Source organism: Cavia porcellus, unplaced genomic scaffold, assembly GCF_034190915.1.
Source record: "Cavia porcellus strain 051 isolate PalLab524CR breed Dunkin Hartley unplaced genomic scaffold, mCavPor4.1 scaffold_2, whole genome shotgun sequence".
Lineage (NCBI taxonomy): Eukaryota > Metazoa > Chordata > Mammalia > Rodentia > Caviidae > Cavia > Cavia porcellus.
In genome coordinates this window covers 115061278-115082457 of record NW_026947485.1, presented here as the reverse complement: position 1 = coordinate 115082457, position 21180 = coordinate 115061278, and the positions used below count along the sequence as shown (strand labels likewise).

Sequence of the window (21180 nt, the reverse complement as noted above, 5' to 3'; positions counted from 1 at the left end):
TGAAGTTGAATACACAGTTCAGGTTTTAAATGACTTCTTTTGCATGAACTGGAAAGATCAGTGAAACAAGACAACTGTGTGAGGAGGAGAGGAATAAACTCATCCCAGTAGCTGCCTGTATGAGCCTGTTAGGAAGAACTGGTTGCTGAGGTTCCCATTGGTGCCATATTTGAGAAGCAGCATTTGGTGTAAAAATCTACATGCGTAAGTCACACATATGTTTTCTTAGAAGTCTGAGATATGGTTGGCATGTATAAAGTGTTCAGAGTTTTATTGAAATATTTTTCCTTCAATTTCCTTTATTTCTGTAGTTACACTACAACTTATTGGAAGCAATAAGAGCTTCCAAGGAACCTTCATCCTGCTGGGCTTCTCTGTGCCCTCCCCCACCTGGAGATCATCCTCTTTGTGGTCATCTTGCTGGCCTATCTCCTGACCCTGCTGGGCAACACCACCATCATCCTGGTGTTCCGGCTGAACCCCCACCTCCACACCCCCATGTACTACTTCCTCATCCACCTGTCCTTCAGGGTTCGCAGCTTCACCACCACCTCCATCCCTCAGCTACTCCTCAACCTGAGTGGCCCAGATAAGACCATCAGCTTTGTGGGCTGCACTCTCCAGCTCTTCCTTTTCCTGGCTCTGGGAGGCGTGGAGTGCCTCCTCCTGGGTGTCATGGTCTATGACTGGCTCGTGACCATCTGCAAGCCCTTGCAAACATAGTTACTATGCATTCACAGCTCTGTGTGAGTTAATTTTGCTTTGCTGGGTGATATAATTTGGGCAACTCATTGTTTTTGTTTAGAGAGGCAAAAGGCCTCCAACACATGAGGCTCCATCTCACGGTGGTGTTACTCTTCTATGGAAACATCATCTACATGGACGTGCAGCCTGGGAACAGCTCCTCACAGGATCAGAGCAAGTTCCTCACCCTCTTTCATCATCACCCCACTCCTGAACTCCCTCATCTACACACTCAGGAACAAAGGAGTGAAATGGGCCCTGAAAAGGCTGACTTTGGCAAATAGAAGTATACAAAATAAATAATAATCAAAAGGAGAGTTACAAAGTTCTGCATATATGAGAACCTTACAAAACCTGTGATTCAAAATCTAGCATTGAGATGTCTCCTGCTTTGCTGTTGTGTGCCAGAACTATTTTTGCTGTTCTGAGTCTCTTCTGGTTCCCCGTGGATCATAGGCTGTTTCTTTAGTTCTGTGAGAAATGCCATTGTTATTTAGATTGGATGTGCATTTAAACTGTACATCAGTTTTGAAAAAAAATTACTGTTTGAAATGCTCTCCTGCCTATACAGGAACTGAGGGAACTTTTCCATTTTCTGTGCACTGCTATCCCCTTTTTCAAAAACTGTAGTTGTTGTTGTGTAGCTATTTTACTTCCTGGTTTAGGTTAATTCCTAGGTATGCAATTTTTCACTATATTATTGTAAATGATATCAGGTTAAAATGTTGATTTTGATCATATGAATCTCAAAATATTTCCCATATTCTTCAACTTAGTGAAGATTTTTTGTTTGTTTGTTTTTTCTTAACAACATTATATTAAGGAACTTACTGAAATATGCAAAATCTGACTGGCAGTTCATTGACCTGTTTAGACTGTAATTTCAACTAAAGTGTGAGTGTATTCCATTACAGCATCTAGTATGATGGTAGTAATCAAATGGTTTACTATCCAGTTTTATCTTTTAATTACATTCATATGATTTTATTATTCACTTATAATGTTACCACATATTCACTGACATATTAATCATGTAATAGAATGAGTCATTTTTCACAAACACCTAATTTTCATTTAAATGTCCTAAATCCTTATATAATACATCGACAAACTCAAAATTTTAGCTTTTAAAGTGTTTTAGCAACCAGAGTCAGTAGCCTCATCTTCAAATACAGAAATGCAGATCTGTATGTATTTTGAATAGGAAAATGGATGGTAGCAAAATTAATTAAATATTAAAATCTATCTTTCTGTAGTCTTAATCATCACTTAGTGAGATGTTTTTCCTTCAACCAATAGTGTATAAGTGTAAAGAAATATTTTTGTTCATCCTATAGGATATTCAGTGTTTTTGTGCTTACCACATATTTCTTTTCATTCTTACATTCATTCAAAAAATTCATCCCAAATTCCATGTTATCCATATATGTAGTATGAAATGCCAGCTCTAATAATCAAAGAGCAGGATGGCCATTAGCATTGCCATCTGGGGAGAAGAGGGTGTGACTAGAAAGATACTGTTCACTGAAAGAGTGAATCACTTATACAGGGAGAATAGTTTCAAGAAATTCTAGACCATGGTGAATATAATGTATTTTGTACTTCAAAATTGCTGTGAATCTATTTCAAATCTTTCCACCCTATAAAAATAAATATAGGTAGTAATACATCTATTAATGATCTTGCATTAACAATTTAGGCTATTAACATCTATCTGTTGTACTCTACTCAAAAAAACAAGGCCCCATGATGAAAAACGGGGCAAGGCCCCAAGATGACAAATGGGGCAAGACAAAAGAAGCGCTTTTATTTTAGCTGGCCCAGCGACACAGTGCAGATGGAATTTTCAAAGCTGTGCAACTGAGTTAGAATTTTGACTGATTTTTATAGTTCATTTATGATTAGCTCATTGATCATTAAGTACATAGTGATGAGAAACAGAAATAAGGTGGGCCTTGTTCCCCTTTGCTTGAGGTAAGAAGCATTTCACAGTGGGTGGTTAGCCAATTCATAGCCCTTGGTCTGCCAATTCTGGGAACATTTGTCTCCCATAAAAGGAACAATGGTTGACATAGCATCATTTGTCTCTTACAAGGGGAACAAAAGTTGACATTGCACACAGGTCACTAAGGTAGGGGAGGATGATGCATTACAGAACAGCAGAATGATGTGGTCAGTTAATTTATAACTATGTGGTTGGTGCTTGGTTATTAGGGTAATGAGCTCAGTACAGAATGACAATATTACTAATAACTATCTTTTTAAGTAACTATTTTTGTTAATTATCTTTTAATCAATTATTTTAATTTTTAGCATCTTAGTATAACACTATCAAAATATCATATATAATTATAATATGTTATTAGCAAATTATACAACAATATTAATGATAATATTTGCATGTTTATGTTGAATAAAGTAGCAGGCAAAATATATAATGAGTCAATTCATATGTCTAATTCTTTTTACAAAATTAAGAAAAACACTTTAGCATAAATCTTTATTATACTTTTTATTTGCAACATTTCTAATAAATTAGTGACCCTCAAATTATTTTGTATGAAATAACCCTCTTAATTGTGCATCTCATTATCTTTCAATTTTATAAATGAAAAAAAAGGAGGAAGTAAAATTTCAGTACAATACTGAAGTCAACCAAGAAGGCATGGAGCCAGGAAACAAATAGGCTTTTTTTGTAGCTTAAGTGACAGTTATGAAATTGTGAATTGGGATTCATTCTTGAGATCATCAATCTTGAAAAATGGAGAAGTGCATGAGTTAACAGTCTTTTTCAAGAAGCACAAGACTTTGGTCCCAGTGAGCAGACCATCAGTGGGAGCTGTTCACCCATTCTTAGATTAGGGTGGCATCCAGGTGATAGCCCAAGGTCACCTCACATGACCTATCTTGTCCTCATAATCCCAAAGATTGACTCAGAATCCAATAACCTGTAATGAAATCACTTTCATATTCAAAATATTGAGTGAGTTATACTTTACAAAATAATGCAGACTGCACAGATTTAATTCTAACAAATCTTTATAGGGAAATAGAACTTTAAAGAAGGGAATCTGGGAGCTGATCTCCTAATGTAATATCATGAGAGTACACTGATTTCATAAACAGTAGCAGAAAATACACCATTATTAACCCACTATATGCTGTGGGTATAGAATACTATTAACTCACTGTACACTATGGAACATGTTACTTCAGACATTTGTGATGACTGGGCTAAATTCAAGTGTGATGATGTGTTGAGAGCCCCAGATCTTGTGATCATTCACATGTGAGGAACTGAAGGCACACAATGCCTTGGAAAGCCCCAAGGGCATGCAGTGCCTAAGGAACACCCTGAGGGCATGGAGGCTGGAGTTAAACAGATGATCCTGCCCTGAGAACAGGGGGGTTTGGAAGCTAGCTAGTTAAGAAAAGAGATATCAGAAAACAAATGTATAGATAAATACATAGCACAGGTGGAGCAGTCTCTTCTTCCCATCCAGGAGGAAGGGCTCCACCTACCCCAGCTCTCTGTCTCTGTCTCTATTTTCTTCATGCTCTCATCGTTCTTTCCCCCAGGAAGTTTGAGAGATCTCAGGAACAGGACATATGACACCTGAACTAGGATGGAGTGGCAGGTAAGCGGATATTTCTCAATGAGCATGCAAAATGGGATGGAATGGATTATTAGTGAATTCATCAGGTGTTAAACATGGGGCAAAAGAAAGAGAGGCAGAGGCAGAAACAGAGACAGACAGACAGACACACACACACACACACACACACACACACACACACACACACACACATACAAACACACACATCATCCAGAGAGAGATATAGGTCCACTAGAGACAAAGAGCGAGGGAGAGAAACGGGTCCATTAAGGCCAAAGAGAGAAAATCAGTCTTGCAAATCAAAGCAAAGCAAATCAGAGACAACTCAAGTGCATAGATTTTATAAGGGTTTCAACATGGGACAGACAGTTGTTAAAAACTACGTGTATAGGAAGGATGTATATAGACATTTATAGAAATGTTTCTTGTAGGTGTGGTTTCTGTACTGACTTTACCTTTGTGGATTTGCCTTAGGCAGTGTTTTTATGGTTGCATGCTTGTTAAGATGACCAAAAGGGATTTGACTGGAAGCACTAAGTGCTGTGCACAGGTCAAGGATAATTCTCAGGAGACTTCCCTGACCTTGAGAGATAGCAAGAAATGGACTCTGAGTGCACAGGACTCACTTAATCTTGGTCTAAATCATCCACCAGAAAAGTATAATCATAAGGAAGACCGTTATCTGCAGAGTCCCCCAAACTCAGCTCCTCCAAACTGAACTGAATCAACTACGAAAACAGAAAAGGGGAGCCAAAGAGCTAGGGATCATTCACATGTGAGGATCCAAAAGCACAGAGCTCCCAAGGAAGGCCCCTAGCACACAGAGCACTTAAAGGTTCCCTGAGGGCATGAAGTGCTGGAGGTAAACAGGAGTAATAAGCAAGCTCTTTAGGCAAAGGGTAATCCTATGATTCCTGCATTTTCATTGATGTCCATCAGTATTATCTTGCATTATCTTGAATTTGTTCATTTGTTATTCTGACACCTTGCTATTTTAAAAAGTTCTTTCCTTTCCTGATTGCTAGCTGTGATCCTGTCTTCAAGGTCTACAAGTCTATCTTTAGTTTCACTGAATCTGTTTTGTCAGCATTCAATGGAATTTTAATTTCCTTTACATCCCTTTGAATTTGTTTCATGCATTCTATTTCTTATGTTGTTCTTTCAAGATTTCCATCATTTTATCATGCTCCTGTACTTTTTTTAATCTGTGTCTTCTCTAGCTATGCTGAGCAAATCATTTATTAATGTTATTATTTCTGTCTTTATCTCAGTGATTATTTCTAATCTGATTTCCTCTATAGCCTCATGAATTTGTTTCTTTATTTCACTATCTTTTCATAAATTTCAGATGTATGACTTCTAATGTCCTCTATTTTGATATCTCCCGTACATGTTCCTGATGGACTGGGTGTTTGGGATTGCATTTTGCCCTTTTCTTTTGTCGTCTTCATCCCTTGTGTTAATATTTTGATCTCTTCAGTTCAGCTAGTCTGCACTGTCTTAGGGTCCTACTATGTGGTTAATGTTCATTCAATTTCTGGGTCCTACAATGTAGAGGTGGGGCCAGTCCTCCGAATTCCTGCTGCAGGACTGTTGGGTGAGTCTTATATTCTTCCCAAGCTGACTCTCATAGGGGTATTGATGTTAACTATCCTTTAGTTCCTATTGTCAGTGTGGATTCAGGCTGTTGAGGGCTGTCTGATTCACATACCTACAGTGTGTGCCTCAGCCTGGTTCCTACTGTGTCCCTGGGGGTCTTGTAGGCCCATTCAGATTCAACCAGGTGAAGTGAGGCTGTGGCAGTGCTCTCACCAGCCCACCTGGAGTTCTCTGTATGGAAGAAGGACTCACACTCTTACCAGGTTGCCAAAGTCCTACAGCTGGGGCTGAGGTTTTCTGCAATTCCTTTTTATACACTGTAGTCCTCTAGTTGAGGAGGAAACTCACCATGCTGCCAGAGCCTTTCAAGGTCCTCTGTGTGTTGGGAGGAGTCGCCAAGGCTCCCATCAGCCCTCTGCAGGTGGCAAAAGAGGTCAGTAATGATCTGTGGGCAACTGAGGCTCCTCTTGGAAGCTGAGAATTTCTGGGTGTGGGAAAAGGGGGTCTGATGATCCTTTTGCCTGCTAAGGTCTTTCAGGTTTCTAAATTAATTTTTAAATGCATTAATTAGTAAAAGAAAGACAATTTAAATATCCTTCTGTCTGGTGACAAAGATTCTCTTGCACAATTCCATCTTACTCTTCAGAGTTAAAGCTACAAAGGAGGTAAAAAGGCTTTCTGGAGGTAAAAAGGCTTTCTGGAGGTAAAAAGGCTTTCTGGAGGTAAGAGGCTTGTTCACAGCAAAGGCAACAGAGCTACCTAATAGCTGCTTGGCCAAATAATTGCTGAATTACTCAAAAATACCTTGGCAAATTTCCTATGGCTAATGTTGAAAAAAGAAACAGAACTCAGTCTCATTTATACATCTTAAGGGTATGTGCTTTACTTGAATGTGTAATTGCATTAATTTACTGATGTGCTCATGTTCTTCATTTGGGAGAATTCTGGGTGAGATAAATTATCCAGGTGCTATTTCAGAGATATCTGCTGAAAAATATGAACATATTTATTTGTTATTATTTGGTGTTACAGTGAATTTATTCCTCACCTCTAGTTCTCTTAACTGTCTCTATTTCCATCTTTTATGGTGATTCAACTCATTCCTGAAACTTTCTATTAGGATTTCTAATATAAGAAAAATTCTAAATTGAAGGTCAGCATTAAGGTCACACAGGCAAAAGTATTTGTGATGAAGTTAACATCTCTACAGGTTGAATTATGATGGAAATCAGTACAAGTGAAATTAATGTAAACATTTGATAAAATAATTACAATCATTTGAAAAAGCAACTTAATAAGGCATTTGTTTTCCACTTGTGGGGTCAGGAGTAGTGAGCTGAATATCAAATCTGTCATTTTCTGAAGATTCATTAAGGCTGCTTTTTTCTCTGCCAAATATCCTGAGTTTGGTTTAGAATCAGTTTCCATAGATATTGGTATTCATTTGTTTATCCCAACCTAAGTGTCTACTCCATTACCTAACTGAGTGGAGCTACATTATTATGATTTTGGGGCTGGAATGCTCAGTGTGTTTAATAACCTTTTGACTATGTCATGCTCAGTACAGTGTTTTTGCATAGATCTATGTGATCCTCTTAAGATTCCATCTAAAGAGGTTTGGACTTTGGAAACTGGGTGAGGGATTAGTGGGGTTCTTACACTAAGGAGGCTGAGAATGTCTGTTAGGTATCCCAGGGTTCATCTTGGCTTATCTGCTTCATCTGTAAGGTGAAATATCCATGATTATGGTGCCTTTTATTTGGCATGGCCTGAAGGTCAGTTCTTCAGCCTTATGAATTGAGTTTTACAGCACGCAGACTTGCTATGATTAGTGGAGATTGGGATTTGAAGTCACAGGTTGGGGAAACACTGCTTTAGTTAGCCTCCCACACAGCTTCCAAAAGAAGAGTTCTGTCTGTACTATAAACAAGTCAAAGAAGGGAAAATTCATCTTCCTCAATCCCATAGCACTTAAAAGTGCATTAAATATTTGTACATATGTAAATGCACACTAGTGGGGACTTGAGTGTGACAATCTTTCTTGTGATCAGTTACTCTGGGCTGGGTGGAAACAGCTTCTCAGCCTGGCATTACCAGCAGCTGAATTTGTGACCAGACTGTAACTTAAGATGAGTACAATATGACCAACAAATTTATACTACCATAACTTTTATTCCTACCTGTAACCAATAAAAGTAAAATAAAATTAAGCACTGATTCATGAAATATTATACAATTATACAACAAATCTTCCTTTACCTAGTGTAAAAGAACTGAGTAGAATATTTTCATTAGTGAAAAGACTTAATCTACAACCATAAAATACACACAAATGAAGAGTATAAATTTTGCACATACATAATGACAAATTATTTTATATTTTTATTCTGCTTTCAGTAAACATCTTAATTTACATTATTGCCATTGTAATTTATGAAATCTAAAAGCAGTTAAAAGACCCAAAGTGTAAAGAAAAAAAAATAAGTAAATTTCCTACAGCTCAAAAAGTGCTTTTTCTTTTTGAGTGCTCAAAAAGCACTTTTTCCTTTTGAACTGTACTCACTGTATACATGAAATGAAACGTTAGAGGTTCATCACTGATATCTACAAATACTGCATGTGAAAATAGTAAAGAACAAAAATAAGTAAAAATGACAATAATTCAGTACAGACAGGTTTATTGTACCTGATCAGAGAGAGCTGTATTTTTATATAAAGTGACTCCAGAAAGAATAAATGTATTTAATATTGACTCTTTACTCTTTCAAAAGATAATTACATTATTCCATGGATGTTTTATATAATATCTGCTTTGGTTTTTCAATTTAAGGCATGAAAATTGGGAACCAAAGTTCTGGAACAGACTTTATGCTAGTTGGTCTTTTCCAATATGGCAGCATGAATGGTTTGCTCTTTGCTGCCATTGTCTTCCTCTTCTTGGTGGCTGTGCTGGGGAACATCACCCTGGTCCACCTCATCCGAGTGGACAGCAGGTTCCACTCACCCATGTACTTCCTGCTCAGTCAGCTCTCCTTCATCAACAGGATGCACATCTACAACACTGTGCCCAAGACGACTACGGACTTCCTGATGAACACCAAGACCATCACATTCCTGGGCTGTGAGATTCATTTATGTTCCTGAGACTTGGCAGATGTGAAGCCGTTCTCTTAGGCTTCATGTCTTATAACCGTTATGTAGTCACCTGCAATCCTTTGCGCTATCCTGATCTAATGAGCCAAGAAGACCTGATGCTCCCTGATCATGTGTACATGGCCTAGCAGTGCTTTCAACTCCTTAATACATACACTGTATGTCTTCCAGCTTTCCTTCTGTGGGTCTCAGCTTGTTAACCACTTTTTCTGTGAAGTTCCCTCTCTACTGCCACTGGTGTGTGAGGACACCTCCCAGTACGAGTACACCATCTTCCTGAGTGGACTTATTATTCTACTGCTGCCCTTCCTGTCCATCCTAGCTTCCTATGCTCAAGTGCTCACTGTTGTGTTCCAGATGAGCTCAGGCACAGGATGGATCAAAGCTCTTTCAACCTGTTCCTCCTGCCTGATTGTGGCAAGCCTCTTCTATGTTACCAGTCTCTGCCCCTACACTCAGCCACACTCCTTGCATGACCCTGCCCAGGACAACGTGTTGGCAGTTTTTTTATACCATTGTCACACCTCTTCTGAACTCATTCATATACAGCCTGAGAAACAAGGAGGTCATGGGGACCCTGAGAAGGCTGCTGGGATGATGAACATTGGCAGAGAAAATATGGCTTTAGGAATAACTTAATGATTGGAGATGAGCACTTTAGACAGTGCATCCTGAAATTTATCAGAGTGGATGTAAAATAGATGTTCTTTGTAAAGCCTGAGAAAGACTGCACTCATGAGACTTTACTACACATATGAGACTGAATATTATGAAATCTGTTTTCAATGTATGAATATTTTCAAATACACCTTTTTAACATTTATTTTTTTTTTATTTTAAGGAGAACAATAACCAGAAAAAATCAAGAAGCAAATCATCAAAAAACAACAAAAGCAAAATAACAACAGATAACAGCAATTAATCTATTTGATCTATCTCTTCGGGACAATGGGGTGTTAAAGTCTTCCATTGTAAATGTGTCGTTGCTTATTTGATTTTTCATGTCTATTAATATTTAGCTCATACAGCTATATGCTCCAGTATTTGATGCATATATATTTAAGATTGCTATATCTTGTTGAAGTTTTCTACTAACCAGTATCTAGCCACCTCCTTTACCTCTTTCGATCATTCTTGGCTTGAAGTTCATAAGGTCTGCAAGCAAAATAGCTGCACCTAATTTTTTCTTGATTTCTGTCCCGTGGGGTATTGTTTTCCATACTCTGATTTTCAGTATATGAATTGCCTTTTGTGTCAGATGGGTGTCTTACATATAGTGTATAATTGGGTTTTATTTCTTGATTCATTCTACCAGTCTGCTTCTTTTAATTTCTGAATTGAGGCCATTTATATTAATGAGTATGACTGGTATATTGGCTTATTTATGTCATGTTATATTTTTGCTATGCTTCTTTATTTTTCCTCTCTGTTTAATTGTTTGCCTGCTTGGTGGTTTATTTCTGTTGATGTTCTTGAAATTGTAGTCATTTTTGTCTCTATCTAAACTATCTTTCTGTAGTCCTGTAGGTTTGTTTGGTGGTCCTGAAGTCCTTCAGTTGCTCTTTGTAGTGCAATTACTTTATTTCTCTCTCAGTATTGAAGGTTTTTCAGGGTACATCAATCTGGGTTGGAAGGTATTTTCTTTTAGGATTGGAAGTACTCTTCTCATGTGCTTTTCTTGACTGGTTGTTCATGTTGAAACGTGCTGTGATTCTGATGGGTTTTTCTTTATAACTGATCTCTTTCTTTTCCCTAACAGCTCTGAATATTCTGTTCTTATCCTGGATTTCTAGTGTTATTATATGCCTGGGTTTAGATTTATTTTGGTTATGGCTAATGGGAGTTCTATATGCTTCATTTATCTATATCAGTTTCCTTTCCCATGCTTGGGAATTTTTCTGTTATGACCTCTGTAAACAGTATTTTAATTTCTTTTGTGGTGATTCCTTCATTTTGTTGATTCTTTGCATTTGTATATTGCTTTTATTTGCATCATCCACCAACTGTTGAATTGTTATTTCCTGGTTTCTTTTTATATTTAAAAGCATTTTCTTTTCTGGGTCACTAGCTGCAATCTTGTCTCCACAGTTTACAAGTCTATCTTTATATTTCCTCAAGTGGTTTTGCCAGCTTGGAATTTTTGATTCCCTGGATTTCTCTTTGAGCCTCTTTGATTAATGCTAGTTCTTTCCTATATTGTTCATTTAAGGTTCTCATCATTTTCCAATGCTCCTCTATTTTCTTAACTATGCCTTTTTTGGGTAGGCTCAGCATTTCTTTCATCATGTTTTTCATTTCTTGTATTACATGGGAGATTATTTCTGATCTGACTTCCTTTACAGCTTCAAAGAGTTCTTTCTTGATTTAAGTTGTTCTATGTCCATAGAATTGTTTGGGATGGGCCGGAGGTTTGAGATTGAAGTTTGTTTCTTTGTTTTGTTATTTCCCTGTATTCCTGCAAAGCATACAAATGCACAGTTCCAGTAGCTTCCTGATTTGTCATTGGTGATCCATCCAGGAGAGTCTCCCCAGCTCGGTTAGGGTCACTGTGTGGGCTGTTCCCAGGCCTCATGCAGTGAGCTGACACTCACGATCTGGCCAGGGTCACAGACCAGCTTTCTCCAAGCCCTGCACTTTACATCAATAATCCCTGGATGGTTTGTGTTCCTGGACAGGTATTTTGTCAATTGCCCTTTTCAAGGTCATGAAAATCAATCCATGAGACGTTCAATCTACCCAAACATTCAACATCAGGTTAATTTATGTAACAGAAAGTTAATAGAGAGAAAAAAAATCCCTCATCCTTTCATAAATCCACCCATATTTCAGTGATTGTGCTGTGACCAGGCCTTTGTCATAACAACTATTTACTTGGGAATAAAGTGGAGAAAAATATGAGGAATTCTCCCCTAACTTATTTCTACCTGCTATCTAAATGACCCTTGGCTCATCACCCATCATTGTGAAACAGCCATGGTGTGAGCATGCCTGTGTTGGTACACTCCTATCTCTTCTCTCTTCCAAGGCTTGTGAGTGGTGTGTGTTCAGCAGTAGAGCACTTGGGACCTCCTCACACCACAGGCCTGTGAGGACACCTAGTGATACTTAGGGTCAACTTTTCTCTCTGACTCAGATGTCACTTGTTGAGTGTTTTTCTCCTAAATTAATGTGGTAGAGTGATGCCTTCATTAGAGTTTGCCCACCATTTATTTCAAAAGTTTATAATTTTTATAGTTCTTTAAATAATTTGAAATGTTCTACAAAAAACTAAGTCTGACATTATTATAAGACATTCAGTGCATTACAGGATGCTAGTGTATCCTGTATGTATCCCAGGTAGAGATGGGATTATTTCTTAGTTTTATATTGGGAAATTCACAGGCTTAGAAAACCTTCTTGTCTAAAGTTATTTTATCAATTAGGAATTTGTTTCAACTGTTTAACTGCGTAAAGCCCTAGAAAGATATTCCTCATTAACACAGACATACATAAGTGTACAAATGCATGAAACTCATTACTATGAGCCATTACCATCCCTAACCTCATAATATTGATTGACAACCAGACCCATGGAGTAGGAAGCTCTCTGAGGAAACCTGCACTAAAATTCTGAGAACTGGACACAGCAGCTCATCTGTAGAACCTACAAAGTTATGATGCTTAAACATGAAGAAAAGTAAAAACAATCTCTTTAATATAAAATTAGTTTAGTAGTGTATTGTGCAGTTAATGTATTGTGTGAGGGCACACCAGGAGAAGCCTCTCCCAGGAACAGCACATTGTGTGAGCTCACAACAGCCCTGCTATGCACAGGGAGTCATGCAGGACTAGACTGGGTAGATGGCTTCAGGTAGAATGCCTAGGTTCCACTGGAAGGGACTTCCTTAAGAAATAGAAACTATGGCATGTGGCCGCTAACAACAATGCACACAATGAAATCAGGAGAGACAGCAGCTCCTCAGACAGTACAAGCTTATAGAAAGTCACCAGGCTGAGGAAAGACAGAAACTCAAGAAGCCTCCACTGGATCAAAAGTCTTGTAGACATTAGGAGAAGTTCAAGGCTTAACATCAATCCCTGATTGGGTGTGGTGAGATGAAGGAGGAAGCAGAGAGAAAATGATCAAAGGCCAACGAATGACTTCATATGTCTGCAGATCCTTGTGAGGGGCAATGGGTGTGTTTGCCAACAGCTGTGTTGTGCTCCCATTGTGTTCCAGGTAGATAATCAGGAATCACAGTGGGTTTCTTGTCTGAGGATCAGATGTTTGAGGAGAACTGGTTTCTCACACACAAAGAAAATACAACTCTGAGGTTACTGAGATTCCAGTCAACTCAGACATCTCAGCAACTAGGAGTGTTTCAGTGTCAAAGTTTACATTTTAGACATAGGCAAAATCTAGATTGTGCTGGTGCTACATAGCTTGGTGAGCGATCACTTGCCTGGCATGCATGAGTCTCCAGGCTCCATCTCCAATACAAAAAAAAAAAAAAAAAAAAAAAAGAGGTCTAAATATGTTTTCTTTTTTGCCAGGATTTCTGCTGATTTTCTTACACACTTAATTTAAATTTCTTTTTAGAAATCCAGAGTCTTTTATCCCATTTTACATACATATTTTTGTACTAAAAGAAGAACAATTCTGGGAAATTTTTTTTTCAGTAGCTCTGGGAAGCTAAGGGCCTTGTAGAAGGTAAATGCATCTAAGTGAAAAATTAGAGCAGGTAGAAGAAGAAAGAGGGGAGTGGAAAAGCAGCTGCATCTATTCATCTATCTCATGCCTCCTACACCATACTCCTGCACTCAGACAGGGGTGCACGTGCACACACACAAACACATATACATTTGCTCATCCATGCGCATGCACAGGAAGATCTGCATGGGCACTGTGGACCTCAGTCTGAAACTGGGTCCCCTACTACCCCCGTCCTTGGCCAGAGAACATCACAGGCTTTCTGTTTACGTACAGGTGCTGAGTGCCCTTGATTTCAGTCACACATGTTCTTATGAGGGCATCCTGCCAGGCCTCAATCGGACTTTTCTAAGACCAACAATTCTCACCTATAAATGGGAGAAAAATACAACTGGTGAAACACAGTTTGTTGCAAGAAATTCTTGCTAATAAGTTATGAGACCCCATGGAAACTCTCAGTTGCTTCTCAATAAAGTTACTGCTTTCAATTTTATTAGCACTGTCAGTACTGTTACAAGTACTTCACCATCATTTTAATCAAGGTTTATGTATTTATTATGCAATTCCTTTTTTCCAGAAATATCAGCATGCAATTTATATTTTTGCCTTTTTACCCTGTCTTATTTATTGACTCTCTATGCCTATTTACCTGTTTGAATATAAAGTTACAGTAGCCCTTTATTTAGGTTTCAGAGAATGTTATTATAATTACTCAGACAGATTTTACCAGCACTTTTACTTTCCCAGGTATCTACCTGTAGAATTGTATTTGGGTAATTACTCAACATTTACATTTTGGTTAGGAAGTGGAACAGTATTATAACAACAACAGTTATAAGAATTACATATGTTAAGTACTCCTTTATTGCTAGGCAGACATATTTTATTGTTTTCTTAAAATTCTCTTGGGCTGGAGATTTAACTCAGTAGAATAACTGCCTGCCTGGCAAGCATAATGTTGAAAGTTCAATTCCTGGTACAATCAAATCTAATCAAATCCTCCTGACAATTTCTTTTATCTAGATCAAAAGACTTTTTTTGTTGTTGTTGGAAGTGGGTGTTTTTGTCATGGTTTGCACGAACAAGTTACTACAGGACACATAATTTATATTATTTATAATGGTCACCCAAGGAGTCAAATAGAAAGAAAGTGCAAATATTGGTGCACACACTAAAGACATAGAAAATACAGCCTGGGCCCTGGATCCCATAGAATTGACCTGCATGAGTTCAGCTGAAAACTTAGAGCCCAAGACAATGATTCATGCAAGTCTATTTTGTGGATCTTTACTGGGAAGGTCCACAGGTCAGTAGTGGTCATCATACATGTGCCCGTGTGATGGATCTGTGCCAGTAGGTTGAGGGTTCTGCACTGAAGCCAGAAACCAATGCTCAGAGGATCAGGGATCCACTGAAAAGTATCACAACAAGGTCCCCTGCTCCTTGGCAATGAAAACAGCCAAGTACTTATCAGGAAGTCAGCATGAATGACTTCTCTGTCTAGTCTGGAAAGCACACTATTTTTTTTTTTTCTAAATTCCCATGTTCTTGAGAGAACACGTATATGCTGTGCGTCACATATTGCAGAGAATGCCTTATGGACAGTGCCCAGCCTGGAAAATTAGAGGAAAAAACCAGCTTCAGTAAGACTGATAAAATCTAAGTAGTTTTTACAAAAACAAATGTATTTTCTAAAGTGCAGGTAGCTAAGGATGCTACAGAAAAACCAGCACCAAACCAAATGGAAGACTCTGCACAGAGGAGACAAAATAAAACTTGTTTATCATGCTAGAGGTCTGATGGGAATCTCAGTTCTAAATCATCAGCACTGAGGCAGTTTTTGGGTTCAGTTTAAATACAGTTTGCAAGCAGGAAGTACAAAGCATCACATGATTGATTACATGGATTGAGTTAATCATATACTGCCAGGTAAACTAACTTTAAATACGTTGACATAAATGAAATTATTCACCATAACATAAGCATACCCTGGAGATGGGGGGTTGGTTCAAGTGGAGCAAATGGAGTTAAAATTATCTTTGATTGGACTATTTTACCCAACCAAAGTCCTTGAGGTCTGTTACAAGCCACATATGTTTTTTAATTATGGAAAATGTAAGCTGAGAATAGTCCAATTGGTGCAGCAATGGACCCAGAGTGTCAAAGTGGCTGAAGTTTGCAGGCTGCTATGTCACAAGCAGCCAAAGCATGGGTAGAGGCTGCTATCTGATTTCAACTTTCTCTAACATGTCTGTAAGTTTGTTATTCTATAGCTGTGTCTCTACTAACCATATATTATTATATTTTTACATCTCTCACTGCTCTTCCTATCCAGGAAATTACCCTTCCTCACGTCCCTCAGTCTCTTCAGTACTAAGGAGCCAATGAGGGGAAGTAACTTGTAAAAGGAATTATTGATGTGTTGCTTTCATGCAGTCAGACAGGAAGCATGTTAGGACATAGATCACACAAGGACCTAAAACAAGAATTGCCAAGACAGACATCAAGGATCCCAGAATGGCTCCAGTACAGGAGGTGAGGAAGTTAAAAAATTCCTCACCAGGAAGAGCCTCCCACCAGATTTGGTAGGGAAATAGGGAATAGAGCCAAATCTCTGCATCTCCTATCAGATTTGGGATCCTATGTTGGAGGCAGTCTCACAGCTGACAGGAATTTTCTCTTACTATCCCTGATTTGTTGCCATAGCAACAGCATTCCCCCTCTAGAAGCAGGCAGGTACCTCCATGCTGGGCTGTGAGGGGGTCTAAGTTTCTTTGATTCTGGAGAGCAACTGTAGACAAGGAGTCTACTTAGTCCTTCAGTGTCTACTAATTTTTGTGTGCTGGCAAAATCTCCAGCTATCTGAGCACTTTACTATGAGTTCTGCTGTTGGGTTACAACCGTATCTGTAGCACTGAGGGTTAGATCCCCTGATATTGCTAGCCCATCTAACATAGACATTATCACTGGGTCACATTTTTGTTGTGACTGATGGGCAAGTGCAGGTCCTTGTTGTCATGAATAAATAGAGAGATCAAGTACCAGGAAAGCAAGTTCACCAAGACTTACTTAGATGCTATCTAACACTTGCTGTATGCCATTAAAGTACCCAAAAAGAGCCCCAAATGGGGCTGCTAGAGAATCTGAGGTGGCAGTCAACACATTTGTGCAGTCAGCAGAAGCATTCTGACCTTTACTGGAACCCAAAAAGCAGGAAGTATTTTTTCCATACCACTGCAATATGAGGCTGGACTTGGTGATCAGGAACATCAGTTTCACCTAAGTTTAGATTTATTGTGAGTGAGACCTAAAGCTGAATAGGAAAAAAATGAAAGAGGGACACAGAGTCAACTGCCTTTGCCTAAATTTGGGTTTACTACTACTTGTTATGGATTAAGAACTGGTGGTCAACTTAATGCCAGCTGGATTACATCAGCATGGCACTGAGTGAATATGCCCAACCTGAGGAACATTACCAGCATAAGTAGGTGGAGAAGGAGAAAAATGTTAAGGTGTTAATGCATTGTTTCATTGAGGCATTGTAGGTTCTCCTATGTGTTGCTGTTTAAGCCATTGGTTCTTTTGGAGAAGCTTTGGTCCTCACATCGAGCATTGCTTCCTGGCTCCACAGGGCAATGTATGTGCTCCTTGGTCTCCAGGATGAACTCATCATGCTGGCTTCCTGACATGTACCTGTGTTTGTCACTGGAGAAAATCTGGGCCTTCATGTCACTAAGGATGGCTGTGGTGCCTTTCAGGACAGCCCTGATCTTTATTGTGTGTATGACTTCTTGGCTCCAGCATAGAACCCTCATTCTACCAGCACAGCTCCTTCACCCTGCTGGCATAGACTTTCTGGCTTCCACCACTGACCTTTGGGCACGGATCCATAAAACAGACTTGTGGGAATCCTTCTTGTGGGCTTTGGACCTCCAGTGGGACTGGTGGGGGGCACTGTCATGAGCTTTGGGTTTTAATCCAGACTCATGTGGTACATTGCTGTGGGATTTAGGCCTTCCCTAAATATTCTATGTCTTTGGTGTTGCAAATAGATTTTCTTCATTTTCGTGTGTTAACTCCCGGTGACCATTATAAAAATAATGTTATAAACTCCATGCCCTGATTATAATTGTTCTTTGCACAACTCCCAGTTACAACACAACTCAAAGGACCCAGTGGGTACTATTAACTGGACGCATGAGGTCAGGATGTGGGAGCCCTGTATAATCTGTGACAAGTGTAGAGACCAGTGGACACATTGGTGATCTTGGGGAAAGAAGCTTAATGTGAACTGGGGGAGCAGAAGATATCCAGATGTTTGTGAGTTTTAAAATTACCTAAGATTCAGTCCTTATCTGTCTACCTGGACTCTTATCTGGTATCCTGACATCCAGGCTTGACCAGAGGGATATGGAACTGTGTACTGTATGGGTTAGAAGTTCCCTTCTGACATGGTGGGCTAGAGGGAATCTGGGCTATCAGGCCACCTTTGGATTTGCCCCAACCAATGGCACAATCCCATTGGGGCAGATGTAGATGAGGAAGGAGGAAGCGATGTGTGGCTTTTTGTTTATTTGCTTATTTGTTTTGTTTTAAGCTGTTACCATTCTGGGCAGACACACTTACTACTGGAACATTTTTTACTCTGGTTGAAGACAGCTGAAGGTAAGTGTCCCAAGAATTATGTTTATATAATGATGGACAAAGGTAGCCCTCCTATAGGGCTCCCAGTCTGTTGGAGTCGCAGACCAGAGAGTAAAAACACTCAAGTTAACAGGAGATGTGGAACCAGAAATCAAGCACCCTAGTAATAATTTGGGTCTATAACTTGACAAAACTGATCTAGGTTCCTGGTAAAGTAGTTACATCAATGTGGAAGAGTGGAGGTGATTTTTGGGGAACTTTCCATTTCTTTGGGGATACAGCATAAAGTCTGGCAACAAGCACTAATACTAGTGAGAAAATAGGTAACAGAACACCAGTCAGTGAGGCCAGATATTCTAGTGTAAGCTGTCCATTCAATCTTCAGCCGTGCATTGACTGCCAGTTCCAGAGCAGCAGGTGCAAGGCTTTGAGTGAACTGTCTCTTAGGGGTGGTCTTCCAGGATAGGCCTGCACAGGCTTCCAACAGTCCTCAGGATGAACCCACTGGTTCCTGGTGTGGAGAACTGAGGGCTGAATCTGTCATTTCTGAGCTGCCCAGGCTGGCACTAAGAGGGGCAGGCCCCCAGAGATGGCCCAGCTCTCTGTGTACACATGTAGGGGATCTTATTTTATGATTCACAAGCAATTGCATTGTCTGCGAACTCTGCCCATTGCCTTAACTTGCCTGTTTAGGTTCAGAGCCAGAGTACTTCTTTAGTGAGCTGGACAGGACTGTTATCCCTTGCAGGGTGGGGTCATGGCCAGACCCAACAGTATATCCAGCATTAGATCCCTCTTTTATTTTGCATAGGGGACAAGTCCTGTAGTCTATCCTACTGGATGGGTTCCTGGGGTGTGCACATCGTGGGTCTCTAAACTACTGCCAGTTCTCCTGCCACAGGCTAGCTGAGAACGAGGCCCACTTTTGGAAGTATGAACCCCAACAGGTGATATCAGGGCCTGTATCATTTTACTCCCGGGATGGGCTGTGTACATGTCTGCTCCTGATTTCTCACAGGAGTGCAGAGCTGTGTATACCACTGTTATTTTTAATTAGGGATACCAGCTCTCAGCTCACTTTCATAAAAGTGACCAAAGCCCAAGAGGGTACTTTTGCTTTTCCTGCTTTTGTCATAGGCATTAGCAAATTGATCACCACACACAGTGATGGTTAGGCCACATGGCAGGTTAGGATCAGTGACTGACCCAATGTGCTTGCACCTGTGTAGCAGCCCCCTTTATGTCCAGCAAGCAGCCTCCTTTGCCTCTGTTTAACCCTCTGTTTTGCCCCTTCTGGTCATCAAGTATAAAGGGCAGAGCAGGATACCAGATGTGTTACATCTGCTAGAATCCCAACAAGCCTGTCTATGCCTGTAATCAGTGTATTACTATGGTCTGGCCATGTCTAACCATATAGCAAGCAGTTTCCTAGACTTTTGTCTTTGTCCATGACCCAGCTCATGCCTGCAAAGCTTCTTTTAGATTTTTCACAATGGATTTGAATTCTGCAAGACAACCTGGTTAACATAATATCATGCAAAACAGTGCCACAGTTTGTGTTTTGGCCTAGGTGGCTAGACCCTTTGTCATCAGACCATGACATAAAGTTGAACTATGCAAATAGCCCTGTGGCAAAATCTGGAAGGTTCATTGCCTGCCCTCCTTGTTGAGGGCAAATAGGTCCTGACTGCTAGTGCAGGGTGAAATTCACAGTGATTCACCATGTTCTATCTGGCTTCTGTACGGGTCATAATGAAGGGCTCTGTGCAGGGAGTGTCAACCATTTTTGTTAAGTTCAGCACAGTCTGTCCCATCTCTTTATGGCCTTCAGGCCTCTGATACTGTTTCACCCACATAACCCATGTGGCCTGAGGGAGAGTCTGTGTGTGGTGTGGCGGGTCTCAGAATATGGTTTTTATCATGCAAATTTGCAACTGCAATTCTCCCTTTGTGGTATTGAGCTAAGCACCAATCAGTATGTTCCCTCACAGTGTGTATTGAGCAATTGGGAAAGTAAACAACATACAGGTGCAGAGGTAAGCACCTGAAACCTAGTCACCCAGGTCTGACAGACCTTGATGTAGTGATCTCCGTATTCTTTTATGTATGTAACAGTTTCTGTAAAACGGTTGGAGTTGTCTTCCATTAATGTTGACTCAGCTCTGGTATTCATGAACATTGGTACACATTGCACAGTAAATAATCCAGCAAAACTGGGTGACCAGCAGTCAATTCTGTATGTGGGCTCCCATCTCTTGGGACACCCAAGACCAGGTAGCACAGCTTATCTCTAATCAGGGTGAAAGGAGATCAGCATCATTTCTTTTAGCTACATCATGGTCACTTTTGTGTTCTGGCACAAAGGCCCATTGGCCAGTATCACTGTCCAGAGCATAACTACATGTGCAGAGTCAGCAGTACATTGAAAGGCTGCCCATCTCACTTACCTATTGCTGGCAGCCAGCAGGTCCAGCCATATGTGGCGATGACTTACCCTCAGCAGCCCGAGTCTCTGTCTTGGGGTGATGGTCCTGTTCACTTGGACCTCTTTTCTTTTTTCCTACACCAGTATAGTTCTTATAGATCTCATCTCACCTTGGCATTTGATGTAGTCGGGGTTTCAAGGAGAACAATTATACATATAATGCATCATTTATAGTATCCCTTTATGATGGTCATCCAGAATCAAATATAAGCAGTACAGGAAATCTGTCTATGCACTGAGACCCAAGG

The 21180-nt window shown here is 39.8% G+C and overlaps 2 pseudogenes; both read left to right on the top strand.

The window, feature by feature from the left end:
- Positions 1-200: 200 nt before the first annotated feature.
- LOC101788308 (olfactory receptor 2W3-like) lies at positions 201-723 on the top strand (annotated as a pseudogene).
- Positions 724-8792: 8069 nt separating this feature from the next.
- LOC100718076 (olfactory receptor 2AK2-like) lies at positions 8793-9711 on the top strand (annotated as a pseudogene).
- Positions 9712-21180: the final 11469 nt, after the last annotated feature.